Source organism: Bos grunniens, chromosome 3 (genome assembly GCF_055505025.1).
Source record: "Bos grunniens cultivar Pamir isolate PY7600 chromosome 3, Bosgru_T2T1.0, whole genome shotgun sequence".
Lineage (NCBI taxonomy): Eukaryota > Metazoa > Chordata > Mammalia > Artiodactyla > Bovidae > Bos > Bos grunniens.
In genome coordinates this window covers 115,431,306-115,448,395 of record NC_141167.1, presented here as the reverse complement: position 1 = coordinate 115,448,395, position 17,090 = coordinate 115,431,306, and the positions used below count along the sequence as shown (strand labels likewise).

The 17,090-nt window shown below is 41.5% G+C and overlaps 1 long non-coding RNA gene across 2 annotated transcripts in view; it reads left to right on the top strand.

Annotated features, from left to right (window-relative positions):
- The first annotated feature begins 1,093 nt into the window (after positions 1 to 1,093).
- LOC147377059 (uncharacterized) overlaps positions 1,094 to 17,090 on the top strand; it is a 44,036-nt gene continuing 28,039 nt past the window's right edge. For both annotated transcript variants that reach the window (XR_015161306.1, XR_015161307.1), the window contains exon 1: positions 1,094 to 1,227. This is a non-coding gene — a long non-coding RNA (uncharacterized LOC147377059). The remainder of the gene's footprint in view (positions 1,228 to 17,090) is intronic.

Sequence of the window (17,090 nt, the reverse complement as noted above, 5' to 3'; positions counted from 1 at the left end):
AACAAATGGAATAGTAAGTCACTTGGGGAAATGAGGTAACAAATTTTTTTGTCTGATAGATTTTTTGTATAAAGAAAGGAGAAAATGAAATTCATTTCCAGGGATTCCTAATTTCCTATTCCAGCCTGAAAAATAATCCAATTTTTGTAGTGTCCTTGAGACTTTGAAACCCATTAAAACAACCATCCCTAACAGCATTTCTCATAATAGAAATTGTCCTTTTATGATATTATGGCAATACTTATTCCTACTCTTTTACCCTCTTCAACATCCCCACACATTTATCACCACTATTTCATAAATCAAGGACAAAACTATGCTGAAAAATGAAGACTTTCCCTCCAGGGAATATGTCTAGAATACAGAAGTTATCCTGAAAAGAGGTCAGAGTAAAATGCTTTCGTGTTCATCTGAGGATTAAATATGATTCTGGCATTTAACGCACAGTCTAACCTCCAAAAACTGTAAGTGAAACATAAACATAATATTGTTAGCTATTGCTAGAAAGTCATACAAGGTTATGACAACAACAGCAACGGGGGGAAAAAGCAGCATTGCACATTTCAAAGCAAGATAGCCAAGGGAATTGAATACAATATCATCAGATTGTAGTAGGGAAGAAACTTTGAGTTCTATTTCAAGTTAATCACTAAAGGGATGTTGCCTATAAACTTAAATTATACATAATGGCCCATCTCTGGGGACCTTGCCTCCCAGGTAATGAGCATTAAGCTAAAATAGTTTTGTTTATCTCACAGAAAGCCTCCTGGCCAGGCCCACCTGTGAAAGGTTGCAGGAAGGACAAAATTAACACATCCCCTCCTGGCTGGAGCCAGGACTTTAGCCTTTGAGTACAAATGAAGCCTGACTTCTAACTTAAAGGGAAGGTAGTTTTGTGACACTAACATTCTCTCAGTCTGCAGGTTTTCCAAATAAAATTGCTCTTATTTGCCCCAATAGTTCATCTCTCAGTTTATTAGCCTGTTGAGCAGAGGGCAGTATGATCTTGGACTCTGTAACGAATTTGGTGAAGTCAGCCAAAGGAATCGCAGTTCATGGCTAGCTAGCCCCCATAGGAGAATTTTCAGGTAAGGCCCTAGCAGCTGTTGGGACCACTTTCTTGAGGATTTTCCTTTCAGAGTTCCCTGAAGCAGCACTGGCTGCGCCAGTTCTTGGAGCTGGAGCAAAGAATTAACGTTGGGGAGTCGACCAGCTCCATATAAGAGGGTAAGTCGTTCTGGTATGTAGAGCCAGAAACTTTACTTCTCTCTGTTCGGGGCTTTTTTCTTTAGAATGAGCCGGTTCGTTTTGAATTTGAGTGAGGTACCCTCAGCCAACCAGAGGTGTAGAATTGGTATAGAATTTTAAGGCTCAAGAGACAGTTTTCTATGACAGTTAACCTGGGGTATCCTCTAATGCACATTAATGAAGTCTCCTTTATGTACAGTTGGGAAGGTCCCCTGGAGGAGGAAATGGCAACCCACTCCAGTATTTTTGCCTAGAGAATCCCATGGACAGAGGAGCCTGGCGGGCTACAGTCCATGGGGTCGCAAAAATTCAGACACGACTGAGCGACTAATACTAATACTTACCCTGTTGGGAGAGGAAATAATCGCTGTACTTTTACCTGATTTGTGACCCAACTTGTTACTTTGGATGCTAGCATTTGTGCGTGCCATTTGTATTTTGTCTTGCATTTCTGTCTTTGAAAAACGAAGGTTTCAACTACCCCCAAAGAAATCCCTCTGCGGTGCATTTGAGATAAGTGCCCTGATGACCCAGCTTTGAACACATGACTGAGAGGAAGATGAACAAAGTGTTTGGTCTCCACAAAGGGTTTAGGCAGGGTTATTCTGGGACCCCCATATACCATGTTGCTGTGTTAATTACATTGTGGTCTCCTGAGTTTTGGGTATATGTAAAACTCCAAGACCAAACTTGAGGGTTCATTTACGGTTTTCTGTTTTATCCTTTGGGTATTTCATTTCATTTTGTTTTGGTACCATTTCTCCAGTTATAGCCAAGTCAGTTTTGTGATTTTTGAAACTTTTATTGATGTCAAATGGATGGAAGGAACAGAAAAAAAAAAATTGTTTTTGTCTGAGAGTGGGACTTTCCCAGGGAGAAAAGTCCCACTTAGTTCCTAAAGGGACCAAAAGCCCAGCCCGGAATTCAGCACAGTTGATGCCAAGACAGATGATTAGAGGAAATCAGTTTCTACTTAGGAGGAATGGTGGCTTTTGAACGACTCTCTACAATCCTGAAGTTAGAGCTATTTTGTAAAAAAAAAAAAAATGAAAGCAGATAAGACTGATAAAAATCCACTATGTGGAAGCATTCGTGCTGTTACATCAGGGGCTTAAGAAAAGGAAGGGAACGAGGGTGAAGACAGGTTGCTTCAAACCTTAACTCCTAACGCTGAGCTGGCTATCCCAGCTGCTCTGGCTGTTACGCCAGTATATTCACCCCTTCCACCACCTCCAGTTCCTGCTGCTGCTGCTGCTAAGTTGCTTCAGTCATGTCCGACTCTGCGTGACCCCATAGACGACAGCCCACAGTCCCAACACTGGGGCTCAGGAAGTGATCCGACTCACCCTCCTTGTAAGGATCAATGAGACTATCCTGTTAGATCCTGGGGCACAGAGACTTAATCTGGTATCACTATATAAGACCAAACAGGGCACCCCATTGGGGCCAGGAGCCACTCCTGGAACAGGGCAATCTCCCTGATGCCATTGTCCTATAGGAAGGCTAAATGTAAGTGGCCAGCCAGCTGGATTCTATCAATCCACACTTCTTTCTCCACCTCAGACTTATTTAGTTGGAAAGATCACAAGGCCTGCCAAGGTCCTTATCTGAGGGCCTACTCTGCCTTCAGCCCATAAGCATCGAGCTCCACCAAGGAAGTAGGTGCTGGATCCCCAGTTTAATGAGATTATTGGGTCAGACTGAGTGAGCCAGCTCAATACTGAATTTAGAAAAGTCAAAGGCAGCTCATGCTGCACAGCTGTCACTGACTAATCTTCCAATATAAGTCTGGTGAGAACTGGTCTTCAACATGGAGAAGCGCAGCCAACACTGAGCCTTGCAAACCTCCTTGATACAGCTACACACAGAACCCCCACTGGCAATCAGGGCCAGCTGGATACGACACAGCCAAAACCTGCCCTGAAGAATCGTGGGCCCAGGCGAACTCCTAGGCAGACCCAAAGCTCCTGTGCCTCAGCATAGTTGCCAGGTAGATGATGTGCTTGCTATCTCCACACACAACAAACCGCCCATTAGGATTGCCATTTTCCTGGGGGTGGCATTAGGTTGCTGGAAGGCAAGTTACATGAAAAGGTAAGCCACTGTTGAGGAGGGAATGATGTACCTACTGTGAGGAGGAAGGGCATTGGAAAAAATAATTCCCAAGACTTCATAAGAAAGAAAACAGAAGAACGATGGGAGCCTCTCAGATGGTAGAAAAAGAGGAATGTGCTGATGAGTGCAGAAGCCCGGAGGCTCCCTCGGACTTAAGGCACCCAATTCCAAATTCCCAACAGGAGCCCCAGGTAAAACTAACAGTGGGAATTGAGCTGATGGGACTGATGGACAAGGGTGCTGCATGCTCCATGTTAAAAACCACAGTGGCACAGAAAACGTCTCAATCCATCTCCGTCATGAGAACCTCTGGAGGAGGATTATACAAAATTGTTTGTTCTTAAAGAGAACCAAAGAGTAGGGTCTCACTCTTTTTTAAAATTTTTAATTGAGATATAATTCACGTACCATAAATTTTTCCTTTTTAAACTGTATAATTCAAGGCTTTTTAGTGTATTCATAAAAGTCACTATTTAAATTTAGAAAAATTTTGTTGAAAACCTATACCCATTAGCAGTCATCTTCTGTTCCTCCATCCCAACAAGCCCTGGAAACCAGTATTCTACTTTCTGTCTCAATAGATTTGCCTATTTGGAGCATTCCATATAAATGGAATCATAAATATGTGGCCTTTTCAAGGCTCATCCATGTAAACAGCATGAATCAGAACTTCATTCCTTTTTTTATTGAATATAGTTGATTTACAACACTATGTTAGATTCTGGTGTACGGCAAAGTGATTTAGTTATATACATAAATTTTCCCACTAGAATTTATTACAAGATATTGAATATGGTTCCCTGGGCTATACAGTATATCTTTGTTGTTTGTCTATTTTATATATAGTAGTATGTAACAGTCGGAGAAGGCAATGGCACCCCACTCCAGTACTCTTGCCTGGAAAATCCCATGGACGGAGGAGCCTGGTGGGCTACAGTCCATGAGGTCGCTAAGAGTTGGACATGACTGAGTGACTTCACTTTCACTTTTCACTTTCATGCATTGGAGAAGGAAATGGCAACCCACTCCAATGTTCTTGCCTGGAGAATCCCAGGGACGGGGGAGCCTGGTAGGAGGCTGTCTATGGGGTCGCACAGAGTTGGATACGACTGAAGCGACTTAGCAGCAGCAACAGTATGTAACAGTTAATCTCAAATTCCTAGTTTATCCCCACATTTTCCCCTTTGGTAACTACGAATTGGTTTTCTATGTTTGAGAGTCTGTTTCTGTCTTGTAAGTAAGTTTATTTGTATCCTATTTGAGATTCCACTGTTTCCACTGTTTCTCCATCTATTTCCCATGAAGTGATGGGACTGGATGCTATGATCTTAGGTTTCTGAATGTTGAGCTTTAAGCCAACTTTTTCACTCTCCTCTTTCACTTTCATTAAGAGGCTCTTTAGTTCTTCTTCACTTTGTGCCGTAAGGGTGGTGTCATCTGCATATCTGAGGTTATTGATATTTCTTCCAGTAATCTTTATTCCAGCTTGTGCTTCTTCCAGCCCAGCGTTTCTCATGATGTACTCCACATATCAGTTAAATAAGCAGGGTGACAATATACAGCCTTGACGTACTCCTTTTCCTATTTGGAACCAGTCTGTTGTTCCATATCCAGTTCTAACTGTAGCTTCCTGACCTGCATGCAAATTTCTCAAGAGGCAGGTCAGGTGGTCTGGTATTCCCATATCTTTCAGAATTTTCCACAGCTTATTGTGATCCACACAGTTAAAGGCTTTGGCCTACTCAATAGAGCAGAAATAGATGTTTTTCTGGAATGCTCTTGCTTTTTCGATGATCCAATGGATGTTGGCAATTTGATCTCTGGTTCCTCTGGCATTTCTAAAACCAGCTTAAACATCTGAAAGTTCACAGATCACATATTGTTGAAGCCTGGCTTGGAGAATTTTGAGCATTACTTTACTAGAGTGTGAAATGAGTGCAATTGGCAGTAGTTTGAGCATTCTTTAGCATTGCCTTTCTTTGGGATTGGAATGAAAACTGACATTTTCCAGTGCTGTGGCCACTGCTGAGTTTTCCAAATTTGCTGGCATATTGAGTGCAGCACTTTCACAGCATCATCTTTTGGGATTTGAAAGAGCTCAACTGGAATTCCATCACCTCCACTAGCTTTGTTCGTAGCGATGCTTCCTAAGGCCCACTTGACTTCACATTCCAGGATGTCTGGCTGTAGGTGAATGATCACACCATCATGATTATCTGGGTCATGAAGATCTTTTTTGTATAGTTCTGTGTATTCTTGCCACCTCTTCTTAATATCTTCTGCTTCTGTTAGGTCCATATCATATCTGTCCTTTATTGAGCCCATCTTTGCATGAAATATTCCCTTGGTATCTCTAGTTTTCTTGACAAGATCTCTAGTCTTTCACACTCTATTGTTTTCCTCTATTTCTTTGCACTGATCACTGAGGAAAGCTTTCCTATCTCTACTTGCTATTCTTTGGAACTCTGAATTCAAATGGATATATCTTTCCTTTCCTCCTTTGCTTTTGGCTTCTCTTCTTTTCACAGACAGCCTTTTTGCTTTTTTGCATTTCTTTTTCTTGGGGATGATCTTGCTCCCTGTCTCCTGTACAGTGTCACAAACCTCTGTCCATAGTTCATCAGGCACTCTGTCTATCAGATCTAGTCCCTTGTATCTATTTCTTACTTCCACTGTATAGTCATAAGGGATTTGATTTAGGTCATACCTGAATGGTCTAGTGGTTTTCCCTACTTTCTTCAATTTAAATCTGAATTTGGCAATAAGGAGTTCATGAGCTGAGCCACATGAGCTGAGCCACAGTCAGCTCCTGGTCTTGTTTTTGCTGACTCTATAGAGCTTCTCCATTTTTGGCTGCAAAGAATATAATCAATCTGATTTCAGTGTTGACCATCTGGTGATGTCCATATGTACGGTCTTCTCTTGTGTTGTTGGAAGAGGGTGTTTGCTGTGACAACAAACAGTGGAAACAGTGGCAGAATTTATTTTCTTGGGTTCCAAAATCACTGCAGATGGTGACTGCAGCCATGAAATAAAAAGACGCTTGTACCTTGGAAGAAAAGTTATGACCAACCTAGACAGCTGCCAACAAAGGTCCTTCTAGTCAAGCCTATGGTTTTTCCGGTAGTCATGTATGGATGTGAGAGTTGTACTATAAAAAAAGCTGAGCACCGAGTAATTGATGCTTTTGAACTGTGCTGTTGGAGAAGACTCTTGAGAGTCTCTTGGACTGCAAGGAGATCCAATCAGTCCTTCCTAAAGGAAATCAGTCCTGAATGTTCTTTGGAAGGACTGATGTTGAAGCTGAAGCTCCAATACTTTGGCCACCTGATGTGAAGAACTGACTGGAAAAGACCCTGATGCTGGGAAAGATTGAGGGCAGGAGAAGGGGATGACAGAGGATGCAATGGTTGGATGGCATCACTGACTCAATAGACATGGGTCTGGGTGGACTCCGGGAGTTGTTGATGGACAAGGAGGCCTGGTGTGCTGCAGTCCATGGTGCAGCAAAGAATCAGACATAACTGAGCAACTGAACTGAACTGAGATTCCACACATGAATAATATCATATGATGTTTGTCTTTCTGTGTCTGACTTCGTATATAATATCTAGGACTATCCATGTTGCTACAAATGGCATTATTTCATATTTTATAGCTGAATAATATTGTGTATATATACCACATCTTTTTTATCTGTTCATTTTTCAATGGACATTCAGGTTGCTTCAATGTCTTGGCTACTGTAAATAGTGCAACTATAAAAATGGGGATGCATGGAACTTTTGAAATTAGTGATTTTTTCTGGATTTATGTCAGGGAGTGGGCTTGCTGGATTGTATGTTAACTCCATATTTAGTTTTCTAAGGAACCTCCATACTGTTTTCCATACTGGAGTGCATTGCCATTCCCTTCTCCAAAGGATCTAGGAGATAGAACCTGGGTCTTTTGCATTGCAGGCAGATTATTTACTATCTCAGCCACCAGGGAAGCCTATTAAGCTCCAGTATTTTGGTTATCTGATGTAAACAGATGACTCATTGGAAAAGTCCCTGATGCTGGGAAAGATTGAGGGCAGAAGGAGAAGAGGGTGTCAGAGGATGGGATGACTGGACAGCATCACCAATGCAATGAATGAACTTGGGCAAATTCCAGGAGATGGTGAGGGACAGGGAGACCTGGCATGCTACAGTCCAAGGGGTCTCAAAGAGCTGGCTATGACTAGGCAACTGAACAACAAAATACTGTTTTCCATAGTGGTGGCACTGATTTACATTCCCAACAACAATGTGGGGGGTGGGGGTTCCCTTTCCTCCACACCTTCTCCAGCATTTATCTGTAGAGTTTTAATGATTGCTATTCTGATCAGTGTGAGGTGATACTTCATTGTAGTTTTAATTTACATTTCTCTAATAATCAGTGATAGTGAACATCTTTTCAAGTGCCTATTGGCCATCTGTATGGCTTTGGAGAAATATCTGTTGAGCTCTTCTGCCCATTTTTTAAATTAGTTTGGCTTTTTTTGTTGTTACTGAGTTGTATGAGCTGTGTGTATATTTTGGAAATTAACCCCTTGCTGGTCATATCATTTGCAAATATTTTCTTCCAATCCATAAGTCAGTTTTACACTTTGTTTATGGTTTCCATTGCTGTGTAAAAGCTTATAAATTTGATTAGGTTCTATTTGTCTATTTTTGCTTTACTTCTATTGCCTTAAGAGACTGACCTAAGAAAACATTACTGTGATTTATGTCTCAGAATGTTTTGCCTATGTTGTCTTCTAGGAGTTTATGATGTCGTATATTTTATAATTAAGTCTTTAAGCCATTTTGAGTTCATTTTTGTGTATGGTAAGAAGGAGTATTCTAACTTCATTGATTTACTATGGCTGTCCTGCTTTCCCAACAATACTTGTTGAAAAACCACCTCTTCTCCATTGTATATTCTTGCCTCCTTTGTCAAAGATTAATTGACCATAAGTGTCTGGGATCCATTTCTGAATTCTCTATTCTTTTCCGTTTCTATGACAATACCATGCTGTTTTGATTACTGTAGCTTTGTAATATTGTCTGAAATCTGGGAGAGTCATACCTCCCAGCTTTGTTCTTTGTCCTCAGGAATTCTTTGGCAATTCTGGGTCTTCTATAGTTCCATATAAATGTTAGAATTATTTGTTTTTGTTCTGTGAGAGATACCATGGGTAATTTGGTATGGATTGCATTAAATCTATAGACTGCTTTGGGTAGTATGGCCATTTCAACAATATTCTTCCAGTCCAAGAGTGTGGGCTATCTTTCTATTTCTTTGACATATCTTCAATTTCCTTTATTAATATTTTATAGTTTGCAGCATATAAGTCTTTCACTTGCATATTCAGGTTTATTTGTAAGTATTTTTGATACAATTTTAAAAGGGATCATTTTGCTTTCCCTCTCTATTGTTAATATAAAGAAATGCAACCGATTTCTGTATGGTAATCTTGTATCCTGCTGAAAAGTGAAACTGAAAGTCACTCAATCCTGTCCGACTCTGTGACCCCATGAATATACTCCATGAAATTCTCCAGGAAAGAATACTGGAATGGGTTGCCATGCCCTGCTCCAGAGGATCAACCCAGGGACCAAACCTAGGTCTCTTGTATTACAGGCAGATTCTTTACCAGCTGACCCACCATCCTGCTACCTTGCTGAATTTGTTTATCAATTCTAGTAAGTTTTGTGTGGAGTCTTTAGAATGTTCTCTACATGGTATGCCGTTTGCATATAATGACAGATTTACCTTTTCCCTATCAACTATATTGAATAGAGGGTGGGAGTGGGTGTCCTTGTGCTTTAGATTTTAGGGGAAAGGCTTTCAACTTTTCACCATCAAGTATAATGCTGGCTGTGGGCTTGTCATAAATAGCTTATTATATTCAGATATGTTCCCTCTATATCCACTTTGGTAAGAGGTTTTTGGTTTTTTTTTTTTTTTTGTATCATGAATGGATATTGAATTTTATCAAATGCTTGGGGAGAAAAGCTCTACATACATCAAACGACTAGAAACCATGACTATATGCATCAGGACCACAACTCTGAGTGGAGTCAGGGCCAGTTGGTTGCTCTTGGATCCAATCACACTTGGATCTATGTGATCTATCGATAGGATCCAGTTCCTAGAGTCCAGTTTGATGCACATTCACATTCTTTGAGCTCCCCAGGGCTAGGCACAGTGAGGGAAGGTGAGTTGAACGTGGTGGGATCTCAGCCCAACCAGGTGAGGTAACCACTGGGCACGAGATCCCCCAACTTCACTGATGCACGCTTCGAGGTCCAGAAGATGCTCAGTTCAGTTCAGTTCAGTCGCTCAGTCGTGTCCAACTCTTTGCGACCCCATGAATAGCAGTGCACCAGGCCATGTGCTGCGATTCATGGGGTCACAAAGAGTCGGACACGACTGAGCGACTGATCTGATCTGAGGCCTCCCTGTCCATCACCAACTCCCAGAGTTCACTCAGACTCACGTCCAGTGAGTCAGTGATGCCATCCAGCCATCTCATCCTCTGTCGTCCCCTTCTCCTCCTGCCCCCAATCCCTCCCAGAATCAGAGTCTTTTCCAATGAGTCAACTCTTCGCATGAGGTGGCCAAAGTACTGGAGTTTCAGCTTTAGCCTCAGTCCTTCCAAAGAACACCTAGGACTGATCTTTAGAATGGACTGGTTGGATCTCCTTGCCGTCCAAGGGACTTTCAAGAGTCTTCTCCAACACCACAGTTCAAAAGCATCAAAGAAGGTGCTCACCTCCTCCCTAACGGCCACAAACACCTTCCTCATTAGTGTGGTGGTTGTGAAAACTGAGTACCCAGCAGCAGGACCACAGACCACAGTTTAGTAAGTAGGACTTATTTCTTCTCCCTGACTCAGTGGCCCTGCCTACAGCTCAGCCCTTAGTCCTTGTCACACCTGAACGTACAGGGCAGGTAACATGGTCTGCAGGCTGCTCTACTCTCCTACTGTTGGTTGCATCACTTCATCCCCATGCTTACTGTGCAACCCCTGGCCCAGTGACTGCTCTAGGAGAGAGACCCCAGCTGGCTGTGAGGCAGGGCAGAGCCCAGGACCTGCCATTTTTCATCCTGGACTCCACGTGGTTCCACACATCTCCCCTGTCACTTCCACACACATCCTCCACCACAGGATGAACCTATTTCTAAAGCTTTTCCCTAATGTTGAATCATTGTTCCACTTGTTCTTTTACTTCACTTTAAACATAAAGATCATGCCATCTGGTCCCATCACTTCATGGGAAATAGATGGGGAAACAGTGTCAGACTTTATTTTGGGGGGCTCCAAAATCACTGCAGATGGTGATTGCAGCCATGAAATTAAAAGATGCTGACTCCTTGAAAGGAAAGTTATCACCAACCTAGATAGCATATTAAAAATCAGAGACATCACTTTGCCAGCAAAGGTCCATCTAGTCAAGGCTATGGTTTTTCCAGTGGTCATGTATGGATGTGAGACTTGGACTATGAAGAAAGCTGAGCACCGAAGAATTGATGCTTTTGAACTGTGGTGTTGGAGAAGACTCTTGAGAGTCCCTGGCACTGCAAGGAGATCCAACCAGTCCATCCTAAAGGAGATCAGTCCTAGGTGTTGATCGAAAGGACTCATGCTGAAGCTGAAACTCCAATACTTTGGCCACCTCATGCGAAAGGTTGACTCATTGGTAAAGATGCTGATACTGGGAGGGATTGGGGGCCGGAGGAGAAGGGGACGACAGAGGATGAGATGGCTGAATGGCATCACCATTGATGGACTTGATGGACATGAATTTGGGTAAATTCTGGGAGTTGGTGATGGACAGGGAGGCCTGGCGTGCTATGAATCATGAAATCTCAAAGAGTTGGACACGACTGAGCAACTGAACTGAACTCAAACATAAAGATCAAGGCACTCTGTCATTTGAGTTCACATTCCAGTTCTTCATCTTCTTTCCCTCTGTTGCCATTACACTCCTAGTCACATCATCTTAGAGAATACTCTTTACTTTCTTGATTTCTTTATTTATAGGCAAAAGCAGAAAATCTGCATTTTGATAAGGAATTGTATGTACTACCAGGGTGTGGAAGAGGTCATCCACTTCAAATGCCTACATTTAAAATTGAACCTCCATAAAACATTTCAGCTGGTTTCTCTTTTTATCTGCTTCTCTGGGTCATTTGGCCAAATATCCACCATCAGGGAAAGTGACATCTTCAATGTAGAGGCCTGGAGAAAAAACTAAATATAAACCAGTCATTTATTTATTTATTTATTTTTATATGCCAGCTGTTTTGTATAGAAATAATTCAGTGAGGTTGAACCTAAGAACAGGTCCAAGCTTTCTTTGGTTCATTGCTTCTTCTTTTTTTTTTTTTTTTCAATTTTAATTAAAAAAAAATTATACATGTGTTCCCCATCCTGAACCCTCCTCCCTCCTCCCTCCCCATACCATAAACCAATCATTTAATATCCTAGAGATTTTTTTCTTCTGGAACAATCAGTTCAGTTCAGTCGCTCAGTTGTGTCCGACTCTTTGTGACCCCATGAATCGCAGCACACCAGGCCTCCCTGTCCATCACCAACTCCCAGAGTTCACCTAGACTCACGTCCATCGAGTCAGTGATGCCATCCAGCCATCTCATCCTCTGTCGTCCCCTTCTCCTCCTGCCCCCAATCCCTCCCAGCATCAGAGTCTTTTCCAATGAGTCAACTCTTCGCATGAGGTGGCCAAAGTACTGGAGTTTCAGCTTCAGTATCATTCCTTCCAAAGAAATCCCAGGGCTGATCTCCTTCAGAATGGACTGGTTGGATCTCCTTGCAGTGCAAAGGACTCTCAAGAGTCTTCTCCAACACCACAGTTCAAAAGCATCAATTCTTCGGTGCTCGGCTTTCTTCACAGTCCAACTCTCACATCCATACATGACCACAGGAAAAATCATATCCTTGACTAGATGGACCTTTGTTGGCAAAGTAATGCCTCTGCTTTGCAATATGCTATCCAGGTTGGTCATAACTTTCCTTCCAAGGAGTAAGTGTCTTTTAATTTCATGGCTGCAGTCACCACCTGCAGTGATTTTGGAGCCCCCCAAAATAAACTCTGACACTGTTTCCACTGTTTCCCCATCTATTTCCCATGACGTGATGGGACCAGATGCCATGATCTTCGTTTTCTGAATGTTGAGCTTTAAGCCAACTTTTTCACTCTCCACTTTCATTTTCATCAAGAGGCTTTTTAGTTCCTCTTCACTTTGTGCCATAAGGGTGGTGTCATCTGCATATCTGAGGTTATTGATATTTCTCCCAGCAATCTTGATTCCAGCTTGTGCTTCTTCCATCCCGTACATACTACTGCTACTGCTAAGTCACTTCAGTCGTGTCTGACTCTGTGCCACCCCATAGACGGCAGCCCACCAGGCTCCCCCATCCCTGGGATTCTCCAGGCAAGAACACTGGAGTGGGTTGCCATTTCCTTCTCCAATGCATGAAAGTGAAAAGTGAAAGTGAAGTCGCTCAGTCCTGTCCAACTCTTAGCAACCCCATGGACTGCAGCCTACCAGGCTCCTCAGTCCATGGGATTTTCCAGGCAAGAGTACTGGAGTGGGATGCCATTGCCTTCTCTGCCAGCCCATACATACTGGCAAATAAAACAAAATATATAAACTACAAATTCAGTACAAGGGGAATGCATTCAAAATCCTATGTACCACTCTTCTTCCGAGAACAGTCAGTTATTACCACAAAACCCAGGTTTCCTGTAGATCCTTCCAGAGATTGTGTGTGTGTGTGTGTGTGTGAGCAAATGAAAGCAAAATATACATATTTCACAGCATCTGTTTTTATTCACTTTAATAACATCAATCCATAAATACCTACTTGCTGGGAGCCAGCGTGAGGAACTCCACCCGTGGCAAAGTCATGAGGAAGGAGGCTCGGCATACGCAAAGGCGGGATTGAGCCTCAGGAGTCCCCCTGGAAATTCTCAAGCGTCTACCCCCAAAACCAGAGTCTGCCTACTTTACTGCTTTGTGCTCTCACCTACACCTCTGACTTTACGGGGGGCTGTCCCCTACCACCATCTCTCTCTCTGAAAAAGAGTTAATTTACAACTCCAGTTAATAAAGTTCCCAGGCGTGACAAGAGTGTTTTAGTTCACAAACTTCTTTGGGAGTTCTCTAGCCTGCCTGAACAGGTTCCTCCGGCCACATGTAATTGTTCAGAGCCTCCCAACCGTGAGAGGCATGAGATGTTCTAAACTGTCTAAATACAGATTCCTTTGAGCAGGTAAAAGATTGATTAGAAATTGTATTGGTGAAGGGTTTTTCACTTGTTGGGCCAATGTTTGCTGCTAAGTTTCCATATCCCTTACCTACTGTGTCCCTGGGAGTGTATTGATTAATATAGTTGGTGTATAGGAATGTAAGTAGTAACTTTAATGTTTGTAACCTCGGACCCTTGAGTTAATTCTTTTCTTGTTATGGCCCACCACACCTTTGCCCTATAAGAATGCAACTTTATCTAATGCTTTTGGAGGGTGGCGCCTGACTTTAGAATAATCACCTTTAGAGAAAAATAAGTTTTCTGAAGAAAGGGTCATAAAATGTTAACAGGCCTCCTGGCCAGAGGATGATGTAAATCACCTAAACTTTGGCATATGATAAGTTTGAAAAGCCTGGCTTCGATAGGGATCAAGGACTGCTGTCCTTGCATGACTCTACCCCTTCCCCCATTATCCTCTATGCACAACTTAAGGTATAAAAACCACTTTGGAAAATAAAGTGCGGGCCTTGTTCACCGAAGCTTGGTCTCCCCATGTCGTTCTTTCTCTCACCTTCTGGCTAAATTCCCATCTGGATCGTGGAGGCTCATCAAGCCTACTAATTTTGCCTGGGATTCTAAGATCTGACTGGGGAGGCCTTAGTGTCTCCTCTCCTTCGGGAGAACAGGAGGACACCTGCAGCCTACGTAGGTGATGCAAATTCCTTGTCTTGGAATTTTATTGGCTTTCCACGTAAACCAAGTTATTCAGCCTCTTTTCTCCACTGAATTTTCTCACTGAGCTATCCTTATTTAACCACTCTTTATATCTTTAATTCTATCGTATCCTGATCACCGAAGCCATCTCCCCTTCGAATTTCCTGGATCCACTGGGGCAGGACCCCGGTACCTACTTATATTCTTTTTACTTCATTCTTTTCAATACTTTTATTACATTAAATACTTACTACATTTTATGGATGTGATACAATTATCTAGGACCCTGGAGACTAAATAAAGTTGAGCTAAGTTTAAGTTTTTTCTTCTCTTTTGCCATTACAGGGAAAGAAACATGCTGCAATGAATGTTCTTGTCTAAAATCCCTTATCTGCAATCCCAAAGCCCAGATAGCTCAGTTTTTTACTGAGTCTTCAAATTCATAGCACATTCATTTGGTAGCTAAATTAACATGAGGCTATCTATAGTCTTTAAACTACTTAATGTGACTTCATAATCTTTTTCAAACACATTACTAGATTTGATTACAGGTAGATATTTCAGCTCTCACTAGAGTTGTTACAAAAATCTTGTATTGTGTACACTTATTTATTTTTATATAAATTTATTTTAATTGGAGGCTAATTACTTTACAATATTGTACTGGTTTTGCCATACATTTATGTGAATCTGCCACAGGTGTGCTTATTTATTTCTGAAACCCAAGCAATTTTACATTCTGAAGCACATTCAGCCCTAAGGTTTTAGATAAGTTATGGTGGTCCTGCATGGATAACTCTGTACATATTTTTGAGTTGTATCTTTAAGATAAATATTCAAAGGTGCAGTTGCTAAAGATATGTGCATTTTTAATTTTGATAGATATTGTCAGTTCTTCAAAGACGTACATAATGTATATCACAGATAATATTACATGAAAACACCTGTTCTTTCACATGCTGAAAAAAACCTGTTTATGTTTGCTAATATGATCAGTGAAAGATGACAACTCATATTCTTTCAATTAAAGCTCAAGTTCATTTATACAGGTGAGATTAAGCATCTTTAAAATTTACTATTGGTTTGCATACTGCATTCTTTAGCAGTTAGGTTAGTTACCCCACTGGCTCTCCATATGTGTTATAAATACTTTTCCAAATTGTTTGTGCTTTGATTTTATTTATGATAATTGTACAGAAAGTGTTAATTCTTTTGTAATTATGTTCTTCATCATTGATCCATCTGGGATTTGGTGTAAGGAATGATTTGTAACAAATTGTCACAAAATTAACAATATAAAACAATACAAATGCAGTATCTCCCAGTTTTGTAGGTCAGAAGTCCAGCATAGCTCAAGTGGATTCTCTGCTTGATCACAGGACTAAAATTGAGACATTAGCTGGATAAGTCTTTCTCTGGAGGCTCTGGGTAGAATTCAAATCCAAATTCACTTAGGCCCTTGGCATAATTTAGCTCCTTGCATGGTGGATCCAAAGTCTCGGATTCCTAGTTGTCAGGTAGGGGGCTAACCTTGGCTGCTAAAGGCCACCCATCATCTCTTGTCACATGGCCCTTTCTACAATATTGTAACTTCTTCCTTCAGAGTCCACAGGAGAGCATCTACTGCAGCTTCATACCTCCATGACTTGACCTCCATGACTTGCTGCTTCTCTTGTTCTCTTAAAGTCTCATGTGATTACATTGGGCTCATTTGAATAATCCAGAATAATCCTTTTAGGTCAACTCTGCCACATAAGCATAGATCATGCCCACATTTAAAGTCTTCCTGCTACAGCAATGAAGTAAGGCTACAACTTTTTTCTTCCAGAGTACTAGCCAGTTGTCCCAAGGTTATTATCTTGAATAAATCAGTGATTTTTTTAGTTGTTTGAAATATGAATTTTTGGATAATTCAGATGTGGATGTTTTGAATGGAACTCAGCCCCTACTTTCTCCTACTCCAATTCCTTTAAGGATGAGAGAGACTGGCATTTGACAGACCTAAAATTCCTGGAAATAATAATCATCCCATTCTGGGGCCAGTCCCATAGGCTCAATATGAAAGGGTATTTTCCAAGGAAAGAAAGTGAGTGGAAGCTTAGGTGCATGGCTGTTCCATATAGAGCTCATCTCTATGGAGACAAGGGAAAGGTCTTGATCTTATAGATGCAGGTTCTTTATAACCTGACTATGACAGCTAGAGAAAAACCAAGAGCTCCAAGAAGGCCTGAAGGCTTTGGATCAAGGTCAGTTCTCTCTCCCTCCCATCATACTTCCAACCAAACCAAGTAAGAAACCCCTAGTTGTTAATACTTGCAGAGACTTGGCACGTTTTAACTAGATAAGTTAATTCCAAGCTGCTGCAACCTTTGAACAACTGGCTGAACTGTTGAAAGTGAAAGAGAAGTCAGAAGAATAGAAATTGAGATATCTAAAGAAGTCATTTATTTAAGCTGTTAAATTGTTATGTATAGGATGGTTGTTATAATACTACTGTTTTATTCAGATTTCTATGCTTTCATTAACTACAATGTTTTCATCTTGATTTTTGTTTATGTAGATATTTTCATGTTTGAACACCCAGGAGAACAATCTGGGCATCATACTTCTATCCCTATACATACAATCATTGATCCATTCTAATAATAATCTACCAGCAATCTCTGACTGGTTGAGCTTGCCCACCTGCAATGCAGGAGATACAAGAGACACAGGTTCGATTGCTGGGTCA